This window comes from Macrosteles quadrilineatus, unplaced genomic scaffold (genome assembly GCF_028750875.1).
Source record: "Macrosteles quadrilineatus isolate MER2022 unplaced genomic scaffold, UCM_ALF_1.0 Scaffold_2__2_contigs__length_208266976, whole genome shotgun sequence".
In the NCBI taxonomy this organism is placed as follows: domain Eukaryota; kingdom Metazoa; phylum Arthropoda; class Insecta; order Hemiptera; family Cicadellidae; genus Macrosteles; species Macrosteles quadrilineatus.
Window position 1 is genome coordinate 193,745,771 of NW_026542595.1, and position 20,853 is coordinate 193,766,623.

Below are 20,853 nucleotides of genomic sequence, written 5' to 3' on the forward strand. Positions count from 1 at the left end.
AATTTGCAACCTGAAATTGTATTTGGTATGTTTAATGATTTAAATTGTCCGAGGAGGTAGCATACTACTGTACAACAAATTTTATCGTTGATATGTAACTTGGAGTTCGGAAACGTGATATAAAATCATACTTTACTAACTTTTTACCTAGAAGAATAGCCTAATCCTAGGATTGGGGGGTTGTCAGGGGGATTTCTAGCTTCTGGAAGTGAGATTTGTATCATCTAACATGTTTATCATAAACCGTTATGATAATGTCCGGATATCGTTGTTAACATAGCTTAGTATTTACTTTACAATTCATCTCAAATGATTTTCAAAAGTAGTGCTGACTTTATGATTTTATCTCCCCTGTTATTCATCCCCAAGCGTCGTCTTCCTCAGATACACCCTCCCTAGCTCACCTGTCGACCGTCGGCGGACGGCAGACGACAAAAGGCTCTGCTACAAAATAGATACTCCTCCGCCCCAACCCTCTTTTAAAAGCCAGGTAGCTCTGCCCCGACCTTCAGCAGGAAGTGTAACTTGCCATTGTATCAAAGAGACAGATCTCATTCTTTGGCGTTGTAAAGGAAAGGATCTTTTCAACTCAGCTTTCTCTTAGGGATGTGTATCTCATTTATGCATTGAATTAATGATGAAATGAAAGTGTAGTTTGCTAATGTGTAAACAAGTATTCAACATTTGTGGGAATTTTGGACGGCTGTGGTCATGGATAGAGGAAATCCCAGTAAACAACAGATCTGCACTTATCATTGCACTCCATTACTTTAGTTCATATTTACGTTAAAATACCTTCAATGTCGTCTCCATCAATATTGAAAATATCATTATTAATTAAAAAAATATTCTGATGAGCGTTATAATCCAAGAAATGTTTGGAACGTTGATTGATAGGCCATCAATTTTGAATAGTTGGTAAAATACCGAAAAAGATTCAGTATTTATTTATTTATTTCAAGGTCAATCAGCATTCTACAAAATTATAATAGGGCGTATTATAAAATTATTCAATATTTTATGTGCTAATTTAATTTATTAATAACTTATGCGATGTCGTGCCATAGCCACCTCTGAAGGCTATGGTCGTATGGTCGTAACCTGCTTTAAACTATTTTTCATTCAAAACAAAGAATGCAATATTCAATGCAATTGGTACAGTTCGTAGCCGGATGTGAGATATCGGCCAATGGCGACGAAGGACGCGTTTTATCGATTGTTGTACTTCCGGTTGCGCTCACGCAATGTCCAGTACGGTAGTTGACCATTTAGATCAGATCTAATATTGATCCAATAATTGGCAATAATTTTCGACCTTTTCGTATTATCCACTGTCACAATAGTTAAAAAAACGTCTGGTTTAATTTTTGATCGAATTGATACTTTAAATTCGATAATCCGGTGGAGTCGGATATCAAAGTTTCGTCAAATTGTTGGAAAATTCAATAGGTGTCCCTATAAATAAATTAGTGTTTCACTTAATGGTAAAATAGATTAATTTAATATTTTAAATCCTTCAAAGCCGTAAATTTCAATATATATAAAAAAAAACTTTACTGAAGGACCTATTTGTCAATTGTTTGAAAGTTTTAAATTCTACAATTAATTACCTGTTGGTATCTACAGACTGAAAGTACAACCATTTTTATTCTACGGTTAAGTACAATAGAAGAATAAACGCCAATCACTTCATCTAGATGGTGTTGGAAAATTTTCTAAATATAAAACTATTGTTTTGAAAAATTAGTTTGATCAAGATAGAAAATTTTAAACACACTGATTGAGAATGAATCAACAAAAGATGAGCGGTTAGAATTAGAATTTGTTCGGGCGCACATGAAAAGAGCCCAAAAACTCAGGCAGACGCTTGAAAAGCGCCCGGATCTCCAAGGTCCCTCTAGGACGCAGGACGGTGCGAAAAGAGCCCGGTCTCTTTCTAGAACTTTCACAACGCGTCTTCAAAGGAGAAAGAACCAATAACACAGTTGAAATACATTAAATTATTTACAATATTAAAAGATACACTGTTGAAAGATACATTAATAAAATATAGGCTATATTATTCAAAGATATTTACATTACTAAAAGATATAGTCTGTTTACCTTACCTAACCTAACCAAACCCAACCAAACACAACACTATTTACTAAACACTACTATATATATACACAATTTATAGTCAGCGTCCTCCTACTCAGGTACCTGTGGAGACCCGGGCTCTTTCCATGCTTAAGATTAGTGAACCTTTTTTGGGATTAAAATTTCGGGCTCTTTTCATGTGCCCCGATTTGTTCAGTAGGCAATGGTTATGTGTTCAAATTTACTCAATATTTTTATTCAGTACTAACTGATAACAATATAGTTCTATGTTCAGGTCTTACGAATAAATTCAACAATCAAACATTTCACGGTGTTTTTGTGAAGGTCAGTGATACCAGATGAGAGCAACGCACCGATCGACCAGCTGACATTTCGTCTCACAAAGATCAGCTGACATTTGTCGCCATCTTGTTGATTCCCCGGAACTAATGGTTATTGTTGTTGCAGAAAAGAAATATGACGCCGATCATATTATGTCAGCCGAGTAAAAAATTACGTTTTCACCACTTACCTTGTCAACGCCAGATTCCTTTGTTCCGGTGTTGGATAATAGTAGGGCTCTAGGATTTGAGACGTTTTTGAGTTCCACAATAATAAAACAACAAAAATGTGTTGAAAGTAAGTAATGTTATAGGTATGGGAATTTCCATGAACAATTTCACCACTACTTCCAGTGTTTAGTGAATTTTCTTACTTCAAACTACAGTATTTAGGCCTAGGACTATGGCTACATCAGATTAGTAAGCACGATTTTACCACTTCCTGACAATTCGAAATTGTAATTACGAGTTCTCCTTGATGAATAAGAAAATAACCTACAACTATAACATTATTTACTTAGCCAAAATGATCTTTATTCATTTAGTCATTCAACCAACATTGTCTGTGAGTAGGTATAATATTGTCGTTTTTCAATACAGGGCTTATTTGAATACATTGGCATGCCCTGAATTATATCGGTTTGATATTTTTAAATCGAGAAGAGGCTATTTAACACGAGCGTAAGGGTTTTAACGGCCAGTTAAAAATCAAGTCAGTTTATATGAGTCATATGCTTTTTCTCATCTATTCAAGAATACAGTATGGCCTAATAATGAAAAGTTCCAAATCATTTATTCAACCTTTTGAGTGACAATACAGTAATCAATATTGTAAAGCGCGTAAAACTATTCTCTTCAAAGAAAATATATGTATTAAATTATTGTGATGACTTCTTATATCGACGTAATGGCTTCACTAGTATTTGACGTGATTCATGTCTCCCCTCCTCCTGATATGTTATCACTTGTGATAAGCCTTATCAATTACCACCTGATAGATAACGGCAAGTGCTGCTTATCAGTTACTATTTAGTGTTTACTTCACAGTATACTGTTACCACTGTAAATGTACTGTCAGTTTTGAATATTTCGTCTGTTTCTGATTACAGGATATCGGTGACAATTTGGCCTTAGGATATTTTGGGATATTTCGTGTTTGCTATAAATCAGGATATCAGTTACTGACTATTTGGCTAGGATATTTTGGGATATTTCGTGTTTGCTATAAATCAGGATATCAGTTACTGACTATTTGGCTAGGATGTTTTGGGATATTTCGTGTTTGCTATAAATCAGGATATCATTTACTGACTATTTGGCTAGGATATTTTGGGATATTTCGTGTTTAAATCAGGATATCAGTTACTGACTATTTGGCTTGGATGTTTTGGGATACTTCGTGTTTGCTATAAATCAGGATATCAGTTGCTGACTATTTGGCTAGGATATTTTGGGATATTTCGTGTTTGAGTTCAATTATTCGTTGGCTTTACATATTATTCATTTTCTATTTTAAATTTCCTTCTAGTCTTTACAAATACTCATTTTACATTAAATTAACGTTAAACATCTATGCATTGACTTGGATTGGAGTTGTGCAAGTATACTTGATATGGCAAGAAGTAAATTGGATGCTGAATCTTAACACCGAATAGAAACATACCTTAAATTAAATTATCTTCGATCCATAATAATACAAAATCTATATCTTTAAGATTACCCTTTGTCCCTTTGCGTGCACTACCTAGTGCGTTCAGCTCTAACAGATAAAGAATCGTAACTTGGTTTGTGTAGTTACAATCTACAAGAGTACAAGACCATTCGTTTGAATTAACTAAACCCAACTGCTCTTGACCATTCGGCTCTAATGATCATAAAGAGTCAGAACATGAACAACGCTTGCCTCATTCATTCATTGGTCATCCAGTTGTATCGCATCGGCGGACTTCTCTATTGATCCAATCTGAACTCGAATCAGTGAACGCGAATTTCAACATGACTAGGAAATCATTTCCTCAGTGGTCATAATGCAGGTGTAATTCAATTATCAATTATTTAAGATGGGGACGCCACTATGTGCGTATTTTAACCCAAATATGAGTGAAGGATGAGTGTAGGATGAGTGGCACGATCTTGTAGTCTTGTTGGTGACTAAGGCCGACATATTCCTTAGACACAGCGTTAATTAATAGCCCATACAGCTAATGGCAACTAAGGGACCTACAGTTTATAGTGGAATCCGAACCACATTTTTTCCTTGTAGTTTACGAATTGGTCTAATTATCAGGATAGTACTGCGGATAGTAGTAGTATTCACTAGTGCGGACGTTAATCCACACCAGGGAGTATAGCATCCACAGTGCATGCTTATAAATATCCACAATAATGTGTTAGCTTAACCTAGGTATCACGATTGACGACATTATGTTCCCAATCACGTCGGATTTCACGCAGTCTTGGTCTTTCTTGCTCGACCGTGAGTTGAACGACCGCTGTAGTCTGTATCCGTCAATGTCTCGTCTTCTACTCAGTTCTCTGCTCTCTTTATCCTTTGTTCTCTCCTATTCTCCGTTTGCCTCTGTTTGTGTTATTTTTCAGAGTGTACTGTCGTGAAGTCATTATATTCCTGTGTAATATTGATAGGCCTAACACTTTTTAAAGAACTTATATCTTATAATTCAGTCAATCTGAGGATATAGTGTCCTGCTGTAAAATGCAGTTTTCTTTTTTCCTCTCTTTGGGACCGATGGTTCTACGTGTCGATATTAATTCAGCAAACTTCAACAAACAAACCCAACAAGTACTATACCGCTAAAGAATTATAGTAAACTAAAAGTTAGGAGGGTGACATATTACATTGTAATAATACTGTAATACATGTTTTTGTTCCATCAAATATTTTAGTACTATCAAAACATTTTTCGTTTGCTGTAGTAAGGAGGTGTCAATAAATCAAATAATGTTGGGAGAATATTATTTTATCCATGCAAAGATCGGCGCGCACAATGTAAAATTTATCACAGGAACGAGCACATTTAAGACTAGTCAACAACATTAGTGAACGTAAACGTAGCAAATATGACTCAAACAGGTTACATACTTTGAAATAATTCGGAAGAGTATTCAACTTGCAGTAACCAAAGGCAATAGTGTTATCACATATGTGAGAGCATAGGTAGTCTGTGGTTAAAGGTATCTAATTATAGTCGGTGTCATTATTTATGTGTTGACAATTGTATCTGACGGTTTCATTGTACGTTCATTTTTTAATTTTACTATTTTTTTCACAGAACTCACTCACTTTAAAGATTTGTATGAGTTGCTTAGGTTCTCTGATCATCATTCTGTACATATCTAAACGAAAATGCTTCAGTTTTCATGGTGTTTCTAGTTATGTATTTTAATGTTCTGGAATGCTTTTCTCGTTTATTAGTTTCTCATATGTACCTCGATCTTTTGTACGCCTATCTCCTCGTTTTCATTGTTTTCTCTTGTATTCTTCCCAACGTCTCCTGCAGGGTTTGTCCGCGAGGCCATCCTCTGAGTGGAATTTAAATGAGACAATAGCCAGAAGATGGCTTCTCTTTGTGGTAGATTGCTGTGACGTCATAACGGCGGGCTGCTGTTATATCATTTCAATCATCGTTCATTTATCTGGGAAAAAACAGAAACAGTAAATGTCGTTAGTATGTGTTAGTGTTCTCGCTACACACATTTTATTCTGAAAAATTCCCGTTTTAGGGGAAAAACTGGTTTGTGTCCATAAACTTACAGATGTTATTTTCTTTTTTCCACGTCCCCACCTCTTCTCTAGGTGTTCATTCATTGTTCCACGGTTGGAAGTTTTGACGATTTGTTGATATAGAAACGTAATCTGTCGTGTCTGTTAATGAGGGGGTTGATAAGCAATCAAAGTGAATATTTTGTTTTGTAGTTTAGACTAAAGATATTGCAAATACTTTCTTATTATTCTGAATGGACATAGAAACTATTTTGTTACTCTCAAGCCTTCCTTTTGATGAACTAGGCACGTTTTTCACTCGATGAACCGAGCGTTTTTCTGGGGATGCGGAATACTATCCCCTGGAAAACTACCCCCCCACAGGTGAAACGTGACGTCACAAAATCTGCTAACTAACCAATATGGAAGCCGTGTCCGCGACTGGAATACTACCCCCCCTAGACAAATCATGCTATGTAACTTAAATTTTAATTCGAGTAATTCCGTTAGATAATAGTAAAGGCATGTGGTGAATATAAAACAGATTTTCGAAGTGTCAGAGCAAGTTTGGTTGGTTAGGTTAGGTTAGATTAGAACTGTTTGACAACTAAATTTGAGTGTCCGTGACTGGAAAACTGCCCCCCCCCGGTCTCTGACGTCAATATGACGTAGGAACCTGCTTGGGGGGGTAGTTTTCCGGGGGGCAGTCTTCCGGCGACCCGTTTTTCTCTTGTCCATCATTTGGAGTACCAGTGTATATTATGAGGTGTATTTTTGCTTTATTGCAAAGCTGGCACAAGGTATGTCAGAATTTATGTAACTCCTTTGTTCATTCAGAGACCTGACGATATGTAAATGAATCTTTGGACGGATTGCACATAAGTCAAATAGATGATTTCGCAACTTAAAAAGGACGAAGGAAGGGTAGTGAAAATTTGGTTCGATAAACATTCAAGGAAAGGGAAATGGATGGATTAAATAAAAAAATGTATTAAATAGTTTAGTCCATAGTTTTAAAACTATGGTTGGAGGTAGGTTCACTAAAAATTTGACTTAAGAGAGTGAGATAGTAAATGGTGGAAGAGTTGAAAACCACGAAATAACCACATGATCTACATATTACACTTATCCGAATCGCATAATTTGGTCCATTCTTACGAAACAGCCATTACGACGATCGACGAGAATGTCCCATTAAAGCATGAACGAAACGTTTGGCGGCGATTTTTATCTGACGGGACGGTAGACGCCGAAGACATTGGTAAATACTGAAATTGGTCGCTAAAGCATACAAATAAATAGTAGCCTATGAAGAGAGAAAAAACTTTTTCTCAGCTCGTTTAATATTCCCAGTTTAGGTTTGGCTAGCGTTCACTGGGATAGATAGACCTGGCGTTTGACCGCATTTTCACACATCATAGAATGCGACTGTTGCAACATGAGACGTGAAGGTAAGGGGGTCCTGGGAGACTCACCTTGCTGACTATGTAGACCACCCAGAAGAGGTTAACAAGGGGTTAGAGCTGGTAAATATTCTGGTCAATACCAATCAAATTTGCCATTTTTTACATCAACTGCCAATATTTATTGGTGAGGTGGTCTAAAGAAAATACCGTTTCGGTACTCACTTGCTGTAGTGGGCACTGGACAGGCCAACAGGCTTAGCTCCTCACCCATAGTGATGTACGATACCCATACATGAATGGTAAAATCATTTTCAGTTTGTTTGATGATAGTTTAGATTAGAGTGAGATGATTTCGACTTAACTCATATTGCTTTGCCATTTTATGGTATCAAAAGTGACACAACATCTTACAAACACACCGTTTTATTTGCTTGACATACTTCACAAAACTATAGTGGTAGGCCTACATAAAAGTAAAAATATAGCATCCTCCACATTTTAAGCTGATCCAGGATTAAAAAGTTGCATGTTTAATTAATAGTTGAATTTAATTAATGGTACAGTATTCCTTTATTCAAAAACCAAACAGAGATACAAAATACCTAACGCCACAGGAAAAATTACATTTCCTGTCTAAAAACTTCACGGTTCGGTATGATTGATAAGTTACGCCTCAAAATGTCAATGGTTTCAAATAGATTGAGAAATAATGATTCGATGCAGTTGCAGAAAGCTCGTGTGACGAAACAAAAACTGAAACAGTAGAACGGGGAATATCAAATCAAGATGCAAGATGGCGGTCTGATAAGGAAGTAGAGCGTGGAGACAGGGAATAGTGGGACAGGACCGCCTGGAGATGAGGGATCGGGGAATAGGGAAGTATGGACCCAGGAAAGTGACTTGAACAATGTGAAACAGTTAAATACCCCCGCCGCAGCAAACCTGCAGACTAAGCGAATTTCCATTTCCCTGAATGGATTTACACTAAAATGTCTCCTTAAAAATATCACATTTATTCCCTATTTAAATAGAATCAGTTTAAAACATACGTATAGGTTTGCTGCAACAGGGAGGGTAAAAGTGTTTTTTATGTAAAATGTTAATAGTTAGTAAGAAATTAAAACATTTTCCAAATTTGGGCAAAATATGTTAATAAACAAGCAAACTACAACAGTTTACTTATTCTCCATAAGAATAACATAGGAATTTTAAATTTACAATTTTTTGGAATTTTCTCCGTAACCATTAGGCGCATTATAACGCTTCAATATACTAAATATTTGTTTTTTTAAGCTCTACAAAATAGTTTAGAAAGAAATTGCAAAATTTTATGTTTTTTGGGTCAAAAATGGGAAAAACTCATTTTTACCCCATAAAAGCCCCCATAAACCCCCGTTCCCATGGTCCGATCATGCTGGTTCGCGAACTCGTTCGAATAAACGTAGGTTTACACGTTTGTACCAAATTTAATCAAAATCGGATCATTTTTGCTCGAGTTATCGCGTTAACGGACAGATATATATATATATATATGAATTTGAACGGATGGTGTTTTTGGCCTCTAGGGACCTCAAAACGAAAAAAAAATCGGTCCCGGGTCCAGGTCTTACCATGAGTACTACGATAATAGCTTATTCCCTATATGGGAAATTCGCTAATATTGAGTATTTAAAATTAATTTACCTCAGTTCTTATGCAATAAACACTAAAGTGGGCATAAATGCCAATGAAGTAATTGAAACGAAATTGCTATTACTAATCACACAGTAAAACTAAAATAGCGTATCCAAATACAAACTGGGGGTATCCGAATCGTGTAGAATGACGGGGAATGGCCTTGTAGCTTTTCCAAGGCTTAGCACCAACTAAAACTGATCAGCTGTTTCTAACGAAGCTCAATAGTCATGGAGTGCAGTTTCGAACCATCAAAAAGATTTGATTTTTCTCAGGACTGAACCGGTGACCTTCTCATAACAAGGCGAGCACTATGACTACATAGTACAATTTTATTAGGTATTCTAATATACTTTTCCATCTGGTTCAACGGTTTTGCATAATTTTATCATACGTTGGTTTTGGTCGAGTATTTTATATTAACCCTTCGATCCCCTTTATATCAACCCCTTTATATTAAACCCATAAAATGCAGAATGCAAACGTATAAAGCACGTACAACCTGAGTGTGGCACCATTTTGGATTTGCAAAATCAGGCATTTACAGAACTAAAACTTTTACTGTGAGTCAAAGGAAAATATTGTATACTTTCAGAAGAAAATGTCCTCTGATTCTCTACACTAAGTTTGTCCATTTTAGAAAACAAACCAGCTTGATAAATTGGACACGCGTTGGGAAAATTGGGACAAAATCGGTGGCGAAGAAAGACGCCACGCTCTCACTCACTGATCAGAGTGAAAACTGCGACAAGCGACCGCTTCCGCCCTCGCTTTCCCGCGAAAAGCGGTGGAAAATGGTGGCAAACTGAGCTTGTCTCAATTTGCATCTGCAATTGCCAAAATGGTTAAGTGTAAATCCGGAACAACATAATTTTAGAGATTTTTGTCGAACACGTTGAGGGCAACATACATGCAAAGAAAATGTAATGTTTAAAAATTTGGATTTTTTTAAAGTTAGTAGTTTATGAATATTAGCCATGTCTGAGTTTAAAAATAAGAATAGATTGCACCACTTTTATATCGTGCTTACATTACATGACAGAACCGAGTAACAAGTTACAAATTGAATCAATAAAAACATACACATGATGTCTCCGTCAGAATCGAGGGTTTAAAAGTTATCACTGATACACTAGGAAGGTCAACAACGGTTTGTAATTGAAAACAAATTGAATTTTTGTCTGTTTGAACAAGTGATCAATGTCAAGTGATTGATAAAATTATGGGATTGTTTACAGCACTTTCATTTTCAAATAAATATTTGATTGACTAATCTGTCTGTGAGTGTTAATTATCTTAATAGTTTTCTTCAGATTTACGTGAGTTTTATAACTCTCTACCCTTGATTGGGCAAATGTTAGTAAACAATATGCAGTTTTGAAACTGTCGTTCCCGAAATAATACCCCAGTCGCAGCAAACCACCAGACTAAGCGATTTTCCATTCGCCTAATTTGATTGTCACTCAGATATTGAATTCAAATGTCAGATTTTATAAATAGGCTAGACAAAAAATAAATACATTTGATAAACAATACATCCACAAACAAGCTACAGTAACTACCAAAGTTTACTTAATAGTATAAGATATTATCCATGGGAATTGAGTAACTCTTCAAGTAATATGGAATTTTAAACTTACAGATTTGTTCAAGTTCGTTTCGTACACATTTTTCCATCAAGCGCACAAGAAAGCTTCAATATAAGTTAAATGGTTAAATATTGCTTTTTTTTTAGCTCTACAAAATAGATTATAAATAAATTACGAAATTGTGTGGTTTAAGGCTCTAAAATGGGAATACACCATCTAAGAAACCTCGTTCCCATACAGTCCGATCAAGCTGATTTGTGAACTCGTTTGATTTAAGGTAGGGTTGCATGTATGTACCAAATTTAATAAAAATCTGATAATTTTTACTCGAGTTGTCGTGCGAATTGGACACAATATAGCTGGTATGAATTTGAACTGATTGATTGTGTTTTGGTCTTTAGTGACACAAACACGAATTAGTATAGCGGTTCCTGGTCTATGGGGAGTATGTTTTATCTATGATATTACCACGAGACCTACGGTAATACATGTAGCTTATTACCTTCATAGTAAATTGTATAAAAACAGTAACTCACAGAGAAACTATGATAATCTCTGATTCATCAAAGACAAAGGGATTTCCAAAGCCGACTGACTCGCGATTTCCCGGAGAAGGGAAGGAAGAGTGGCGTATCTGATGTTGGAAAGAGTCATTGAACTCGACATTGTAGTGTAAATATACAGTAGCCGAGGTTGTCGTAATTAGGGCAATCGCTGGAGTGTGCGATGATTGTAGAGATAAAGAGATATCATCAATGCCAGACACCGTCGTGGTACCGTACATCGTTGTGACAAAGGTTGACATTGGCGACCAAGTTACAACTTCAAACGCCCACTTCTAGCGTGAACGTGGTGAAATGTTTTAACTGTGTCGACTCGTTTATTAGTTTACCTCTATGGATACCATTGAAAATTCGAAAACTAAGGATAATCTTATGTTGGACACGATCACGTTCAATTTTGTTATAGGTCGTTTTAGGCTCTCGTATTACTTTCTTCCGCTGTGCATAGTATATGGAGAAACTGTTGTCATAGATTTAGCAGACTCCCTGCACTGAGTATGCTTAATGTATGGTATTGTTTTCGAGGTTAAGTTTTGGATGGAAGTACAGTAAGTTTTTTGGTCCCTCTGAACACAACAAAGTGGGTTTTGAAGTGAAGTATGTGTGTGTACAAAGCTACATACACTTGTCAGATGTTGATGCAATTTGGTAATTGGGTACTAACCCACAGTATCTCCAGTCTTATTTCATGTTTTTAAATTTAAATTTGTAATGGCAATTTTACCCTGAAAACTAAAAATAATAGAACAATGAACAATTTCCCCCCCATATACGGCCCTAATAAGTTAAATTAAAATTTAGAACGTTCTTCTAAACTTGAACAAAATTGTACAATCCCTATTGCTATTTGAATTACGGTATATAATTTATTGAAATTTTTATGATTCTCCCCATGTAAACCCATAGATACTCCCATCGCGTACCCATTATAATTGTTTCCTCCAATTAAAGTAATATGATGTTAAATTTACTGTCAAGAAAACGGGAGACATTCTATGCAATATTTTAAAATTAAGTTTATACCATTTATTTTACCCGTGAACCTGTTCCAGTCATCTACTTTCACACTGAGTCCAAAAGCATGTTGTAACTAAAGTTACATTGCAGTGACGTGGGTGTGAGAGCCAAGGTAGGACCTTTCGTGCCAAGTTGCTAGTCGCGTCGTCCGGTGCCGAGACATTTCCGTTCACTCTTGGAGAGTTCTAATGAGTCACTCTTGTTGCATCATTCTCATTTTGTGACTAAAATCTTACTACATTACGCAATTGTAAGTGTGTCAAGTAGTTGTCAAAATTACATATTTAAGTCTAATTGTATACAGAATATTGAATAAAAAATAAGGTAGGCCCACTTTGGTATTATACGGGGCCACTTATTTTACAGCGCACTGCGGCGGTTATGTTAGGTTGGGTTATAAATATGTTTGTAGGACTTTCCTCGTTTCGATATGAATCGAACGATACCAGATGAGTCATACATGTCTATGTTCGTATTTTCTATTTATGCTAAACACAAACGAACATAGCCGCCGCAGCACGCTGTATAAAGGGTGACGTATAATACAAAAGTATCAAAAATAATTAGTCATAAACGAAGATGGAATCGAACAATCATCATGCATTTTCATAATTGCATACTTGTTTGTAGGCTTGTTCAATGGATGCAGTTTCTTTGCAAGAATCGTAATTACCATACCGAGTAACAAAGCGTGCATATGCAGGTACGATTGAAACATAATGAACGTATTTTTCAATTGTATGATCAAATGTAATATTTGAGCATCAAAATGAAATTGTACCAATTTTGAATTAGTTTTTAGAACCCCCATTACAAAACAATACATTGCTGCATAAAGGATTTATTTTTTTCGAAAACGAATTCTTTTTTTTTACTCGACCCAACTAAAATGGTAATCACACTGAGAATAATAACCTCCAATTAAAATTGAGGGCTTACAACTTCATACACCTTAGGAACAAAATGCATTTTAAAGTAAATATACCATTTAGGGCGTACTAATTTATTGCAGATTTGTCAGGAAGAGCAGGGATTTTCCAGGAAATTCTCTTTTTTCAAAGAGCACATATCAGAATTATTAGAGAGAGTCGTAAAGAAAGATAGTGCGAAGATTGTCCTTATCACAGCATTTCTGTTATCAGTAGTAGGCTCATCAGCTGACGAAGGCCCACGAGTATCACGCTGTGATCAATACAGACGAGGTGAATCATTGACTTTGGATACAGCATTGGGCATGCTATGCAGGGACCAGATGTAGAACAATTTCATAGGCAAAGAAAACATGAGCTTTTAATGATGTGCTGTTATTCATTTTACCCTTTAGCTTTGTTTTTAATATGATCTTGGTTGGTGTTTGGGAGCCTGAACAATTTTAAGTCAACCTTAAAGTCTGTGTAAAAACCAAACTTTTTCACAGCGCTATGGCTCATTTGATCTATGTCTTTGCAGTAAGGAAAATACATTAAACGAATTCATCTCTTTGTTGAGACTGGAATCCCAAGTCCCATTACGCGATCTGTTAATGACGTCAAGCCTTCTTAGAACCCATCAACGATGATTCATCAACTTTCACCTGAGGTTAACACAACGTAGTTACACTCTGACTGTTGTCTTGTTACCTGCGTAGTGCGTACGTTCTTCATGAAGTCCTCGACAAGCTGTTCCATAGTGTGAATAGCGCCACAGTTCATGAACACTGACCATATAAAAAGCAGGCTGCATTTAAATTTTTTCTCGATTCATTTTGGTGTAAGGGTGGGTTTGCTATCTTTCTGTCTTTATCTTTGCCGGCAACGTTTCGTCACGGCGGTTATTTCATTATCAGTTTATCTAGAGTGTCAAAGTTGGCGTCATTTGACACTTGACCCTTGACTCAGACCCACGACTTCGCCCACCACTACAATGTACTGTACATCCGCCGCCTACTAACTGACCGGCAAGTGCGGAACTACTTTTTGGAATATGTAGATGGACTAATTAGTGAATGATTACCCTTGCATTACTAAGGGCACCGCTCACGCATATGTTGGCTATTCTGAGGCCCTCTTCTGAAAAAGACCCACAGATTTTAGTCGGGGGTAGGCTCATATATTTGCCTCATGAAGGGCGCTGGTTTGATCGCGAGATAAATTAATAGCTTTTTGATTATTGGAAACTGAGCCCAGCTGTTCGGGACCATCGGTTTAGATGGTGCTGTTTAGAAAAATTAGATAACATGCATTCACTCCATTCAACAATGATTCAACATTCATCCATTTGCTTTCAAACTTACTCCATTGCGCCATGATCTTCTTTCGTGATAAGGTACTGTAGTCTAATAATTGAAACTGGTTATTCTACTCGGTATTGTATTTTTTACATAAGGTTGGTAAGTGGTACCATACGCTTAATATAATCCGGAAGATCTCCGCTTACGTTCGATTTAAGCCTGTAAGAGGTTTAAAGTTCTAGTTTAAAAGAAGCCCTCAAATAACAGTTTCCGGTTGAGGTGTCTCCATATAGCGTGATAATTAGCATTGCATTAACACAGACCGGAAGTGGCGGTTACACCGGCTGACCATCTCTACTGACCTTACACTTCCGGTCAACAACCAGGTGGAGTTAAATGTCGGAAGAAATTGGTTTGGTCTGTTTCAATGTCAATGTTAACGGCCACGGGATAGCGATTTGTTTCAAATGGTTGTCATCACGTCTAATCATTTCCTTGTAACAGTATACCACTTTTCCATAACACCAAATCAAAATAAAACCTGTCAAATTGTGAACCAAACACAACAATATGTGTTAATGATACTGTACAATACGATATTTTTATTAACCATTTGTTTAACGTTATCATGGGATCGAAATGAGGATGACCGTAAATGCCGTAGTCAGTTTAGGAGACGAGTTTTACTATGAAAATTATTATAGTTTACAAACTCACAATTTAATAAATTGATCCCAAGAATGTGTTTTCAGAATCGCATAAATACTCTTTAACAGTGACTTAAGGATCTAAATCAGTAGTTCTAGTTCTAGTCATATCCTTATCACTATTCATCAGGCTACACATTTGATTATGAATATTCATACAACATGTTGTAACTAAAAAATCTCATCAACTTTCTATTATACAATTCTTGAACGACTCTTGGGATTTCCCATTCTTTATGCTGTATGGTAACATTTCAGCAGTGAAGGAGACCGCAAGAAGAATGAGGGCGGCCGACAGAAAATCAATTCCTGAAAGTGACCTTAACCGCTACACGTGTCCTAGTGATAACAGCTGATAACACGTGTAATGACGTCATGTATGTCAGGAAGTGACACCTGAATGTGTGTTTACATGCATCAATAACTCACCTTGTTACGTGTTTGAGACATTTACAGGGGTTTCCATTTTTTGAATATGTATTTCCCTCTAGAGTACTATTTTCTATTTTACTTACTTTCTGTTCCTAGAAGGTTACGACATTGACTTAGATAAAAGCAAATAGTGATTGGCAGGACTTTAACTCGGTGCCATACCACCAGCTCGCGACTGCACTGTAATATAGTGGCAAAAATGTTGAAAAGACCAGCGCTTGAAATTTTGATAAGTTAAAACATCGTGTACAAAACATTACACAGGTTTTGCTAAGATCATTGGTAAAGCAAAAAAAATCGTAATATTACACACAGTCTTTTTTTTTAAACACAACTTGAGTCGTGACGTGATTTTGACAATTATACGAGCAGACAAGGCGTTGAAAGTGAGTGAGGCGGTCTATAAAGCAAATTAAACGTTTAATTCTGCTGGGTTTTAAACAGGCGGGGAATCTGTGATGGCAGCTGTAGTCTGATTACAAGGTTCCGTGGTAACCAGTTGTCCCCCCCCCCTCCCCCCCCCCGCGGCAAGGGCAACCGGTTTGTGTTTGAACGTCATTCTGTATCGGGAAGGAGGAAGAACCGCAGACGTTCGGTAAACTGTGGATACACTTGCGGGATCTTTTCCCAAATAGGGATATTCAGCTGGTTGACAAATGTGTTGAGAGGTATTTTCCTATTATTGCCCAATATGGCAATTAGGAAAACTGCTTTACCCTAGGAGGATTTATATAAATTTTATCCTCCTGTGCTTTGTCTGTTTCTACTGTAAATGTTAAGGTACGCCCCAAAAATTTGCAGCTAGAAAATCAATCTTTTAAGCCAACAAATTAATTGACCAATACCATATCTTTTACTTGTTGAAATTTATTATAAGCTATTTAAATAAATTATATCGATACTAAACAAGATTTCTGTATGCACAAGGTGGTTTGGCAGGTAGGAATTAAACAAACGATTTTAAATATACAACCCCATTTAGGATTTTTGCGATATTGTTGATTATACCAAGGAAAACTGAAATAAATGAAAATGCCTGTAAATAACCAATTTTTTATTTGATCTCCATTAAAAAAGGTAAAAAAACTAGTGGATTCAGAAAGAATTTACACTAAACGCAATGACTCAGTAATCTTTTTACAATGAGTCTTATATATATATATATATATCTTTTATATACAGTATATAGAGTCTTTTATAGATATCCTACATAAAAATCTGGGTTTATTCAAACATCAAAACAAAATATAGTATCAGTTTACATTCATAGGTTACACCACTAAAATTAAGGATTGGTTTCATTTTACTTCTACATCGACTTTGCTTGCTGCAATGTCTTAAACACACACACAAACATTTAATCTTCCTTGGAATAACTAGGCTTACCATTGACTATATCATGTTAGTCAATTGACTATGGTATGCAGTACTAAAAAATAAATGAAGTAAAAACAATATAGAAAGGAAGAATATAGGAACATTGTCATAGATGAACTGTTCGTCTATGCTTTAATTTTGTGAAAATAACTTCTTCGTCCAAATCGAAAAAGACTTGCAAAAACTCTTCCATAACCTTGTTTCTGCTTCAGTTTTATCTCATACCGAGATCGATTTCCTTTTGTCCCTTTCCAACGTCACAGTTGAATCACATACCGTACTATCCGTTTCCCACATCAGCAACTGCTGACGCCGTTGAAGTATCAGCATTGTCGTCAGCGACCTTGCAACAATGCATTGCCGTGACGTCACTCAAGGCCTACAGCTGACCTTCTTGCACAATGCACTTGCACTGCAGTAAACAGCTGTTGGCACAAAGAGCAGTAAATGTTACGTGCAAAACTAGAAGGCTGTCAGACTCCGTATGTAGGTTTACGTTACTAGTTCAGCAATGACTCTGAATTTTCTGTGTACAGTTACTTCAAGTAGACTTCTAAAACGTTTGTCAAATGTGGTGTATTTCATGATAGTAAAGTTCGGAGTGCTCTGATTTGGAGTAATGTCTTCCTTGTATTTGAAGATTTTACTTTTGTGATCTGTTTTTGGTTACAAGACCCTGAAATTATTTATAATTAGACATTTTTATTCCGTTAAGTAGTATTCAGTGAAAAATATTAAACGTCAAAGAAGAAGATTGTGATAGTTTTATTGGTATTCACAATAATCTGGATTTACGAACAAAGGTTTTGTGACGGTGTGGAAATAACTTTTTGTCTCCAAATGTAATCAAACGTTCTTCGACATTTCGATTGGGCCTGATCACCAGTATGATTGCTCAAAATCAATTACCAATTTGCCATTGTATAACTTGTTTATTTATTTTTACCTTTTTGAAAATGTTAACACTAACAGAGAGCATACAATATATGTACAACCAAAAAGTGCTAGAAGGTGTATTTTTTAATACGTTCCTATAGGACAACGGTACTTTCCTGTTAAAGGGAACATTCGTTATTATCGATGATTTCTTTTCGATATATCGATGTCTTGTATTCGATATATTGATATTAACAAATTGAAACTTATCAGTTGACAACTACGATAAATAAATATTGTTCAGTACCAACAAACAAAAAAAAACGTTATATTGAAATGAAACTGTTCTTAACTAACCAAACTTGCTGTAACATTTCAAAATTCCGTTTGATAGCCTATTCCCCATATGCCTTTTCTGTTATCAAACGGAATTTTGAAATGGTAACTTAGCCTACAGCAAGTTAGGTTGGTTATGTTAGGTTAGTCTAAAATAGTTTCATTTCTTAATCTAATATATAGGCTAATATTTTTGCTTAAACAAGATTAATTATTTATCCTATTCTCTACGAGCTATAACTCAATAACTAGGTTATTGAACCAAGTATAACTTAAACATATTTGCTATGTCTGTTTGTCTGTCTGTAATTTAAATGCGTTTGAAGATATTACAACAGATGGAATATGGATCGTAAAGGAAAACAAAAATATCGATATATCGAAAGGAAATCATCGATAATAATGAATGTTCCCCTTAACAGGAAAGTACCGGACAACTCCAACTCGTAAAATGGCAATCAAGAAGTCCACCAACATTTTGTACAAATTTCTTTTGGAAGAGTTTTCTTCCAAAGAAAACGCACCTCAGGCTGTGTTCCAAATATCCAGTTTCTTTTTGCCATTCACAGTCACATTTTCATCACTATCCGCATGGACTTACGGTTGAGAAACCAAAGATCTCAACCACAACAACAACAACAACAAACAAACCGTTGTTCAACAATGAAACTCCCACAACAATAACGAAAGATTTTGATCTTGTTCTACTTGAAACGGAACCAGCGCCTATCCAGAACAGGGAGCTGCATAGAACAGTGTTTCTTTCAACAATTTGCATCAGCTGTTTTCGGCATTTCCGTTTCCGTCTGTACCGTTGCATCTACCGCCACTGAACCGAATTGCCGAAACATCGGTCTTCTGTTTCTTCTCTCTCGGTTTCGCGGTCGATCGCCTCTGTCGGTGAACTGGCGGGGTTTTTGACACTATGATGAATGATGGGTGTGCCATTACATTGATTTCTCGTAGCGTTAAATTGAACGATTTGAAATAATGTTTTTTGGGGTGCTACGTTTTTATCAACCTCACCTTTTACCCTCTTCTTAGGTTGGTAAGAACTATTATTTGATATAATCACAAATTGATCAAATTTAAGCCTACTTAAGTGAGAAAAAAGTTCCAATTTATGTAAGGTGGGGATTTAGTTTAGTTTACTCTTGCATTGATCTATTGATGATAGTCAATGATTTAGCATACACTCTATATTTTATCATCCTTTGATCATTTGAAGACAGTTATCAAGATTACTTCTGTTCGGTAAATAATGCAGTATGTAGAGTGCATTTTAATGTTACATCCTGGCTCTTTTAATATTGCATTTCTAGTCTAGTTATCTAACCAGCTTTATACTCTCTATTAAACTACTTAATGAAACAAACAATGTATTATTATTATGGCTAGTACTTTTTTTTATAAATTAATATCTACACTTACAATAAAATGAAATATTTTGTTGACAGTACACTCAAGAACCCTACATTTAGATTTTCAATGATTTTAACAAGGGCAAAAGAGTACTCCATTGTAATACTCTGCTGTCTATGTTTATCAACTTATACACAACCAGAATACTTCTCAAGCCTGTTTCCATGTGTGTTTCATTTCGAATACGTCGTAGTGATTGAATATATTACAGTGTTACTGTTATACAGTACATTAAATTTTGTAGGGCGCCGATATCAACTGGTTTATCTATAATTTTATGATTGATTTTACTATTTCTTTGGTTACACAATAATACTACAAGACAAGCAATTGTTATGTATACAAATGCATTTTAATATCCAAGAAATTCTACATGTGTACCATGTTTCGTGGCCATCGGTCAATCGGTGTTTGAGTTTATCACTGCCAAATATTCAAATAAATATACAAACCAACATCCTCTTTTATGTTTATAGATTTAACCTATAAAACTGATATATACCATGACTTCCACCCACGCTCATTATCAAGGGGGTTCATTTCCACATTCCCATGGTACAGTCAAGGGCAGAACCGATCGTTGACATACGGAACGGCGGAACCATGGTTCATTGCCTCCTTCCCACCTATAGGATCGCTGCCCGGCAAACTGTCAAGATTAGCACATTCAAGCCCAGCCAAAGCTGAGAAATCACAATGAAAACGCACTCGAGAAAACTGTAAAGGAATCGAAAAACACACAAAAAGAAACGGGGAACATTTTTAGAACTTTTTGTGTTGCAAATTGGAAAAAAATATGACTAAATACGTTAACGTTATCAATCGAGATGGAGACGACACCTAGGTGAATTTCAACCCAAAAATGAGTGAAGTATGAGTGTAGAATGAGTGAGATGCATTGTGTATAATTTTGTCACTAAGATAGGCTTTTTCATCAGCCAGGACCGTTTGGACGTTCACTAAATTTTGGCGGTTTGAGGGGAAGTTCCCTTCCTACTTATTTGTTGTAGCTGATTGACGTTTAGGCAAACCTCAGCTTTTAAGCTATTTTTAAGGGTAGGTTCAAGGATAGGGGATAGATTTATTTCTCTAAAACCACCTAAA

General features: G+C 36.0%; 1 protein-coding gene across 1 annotated transcript in view; it reads left to right on the plus strand.

The window, feature by feature from the left end:
- Positions 1–20,853, plus strand: part of LOC128985244 (protein bark beetle-like) — a 33,575-nt gene that overhangs the window by 852 nt on the left and 11,870 nt on the right. The gene's annotated exons all lie outside the window — the stretch shown is intronic.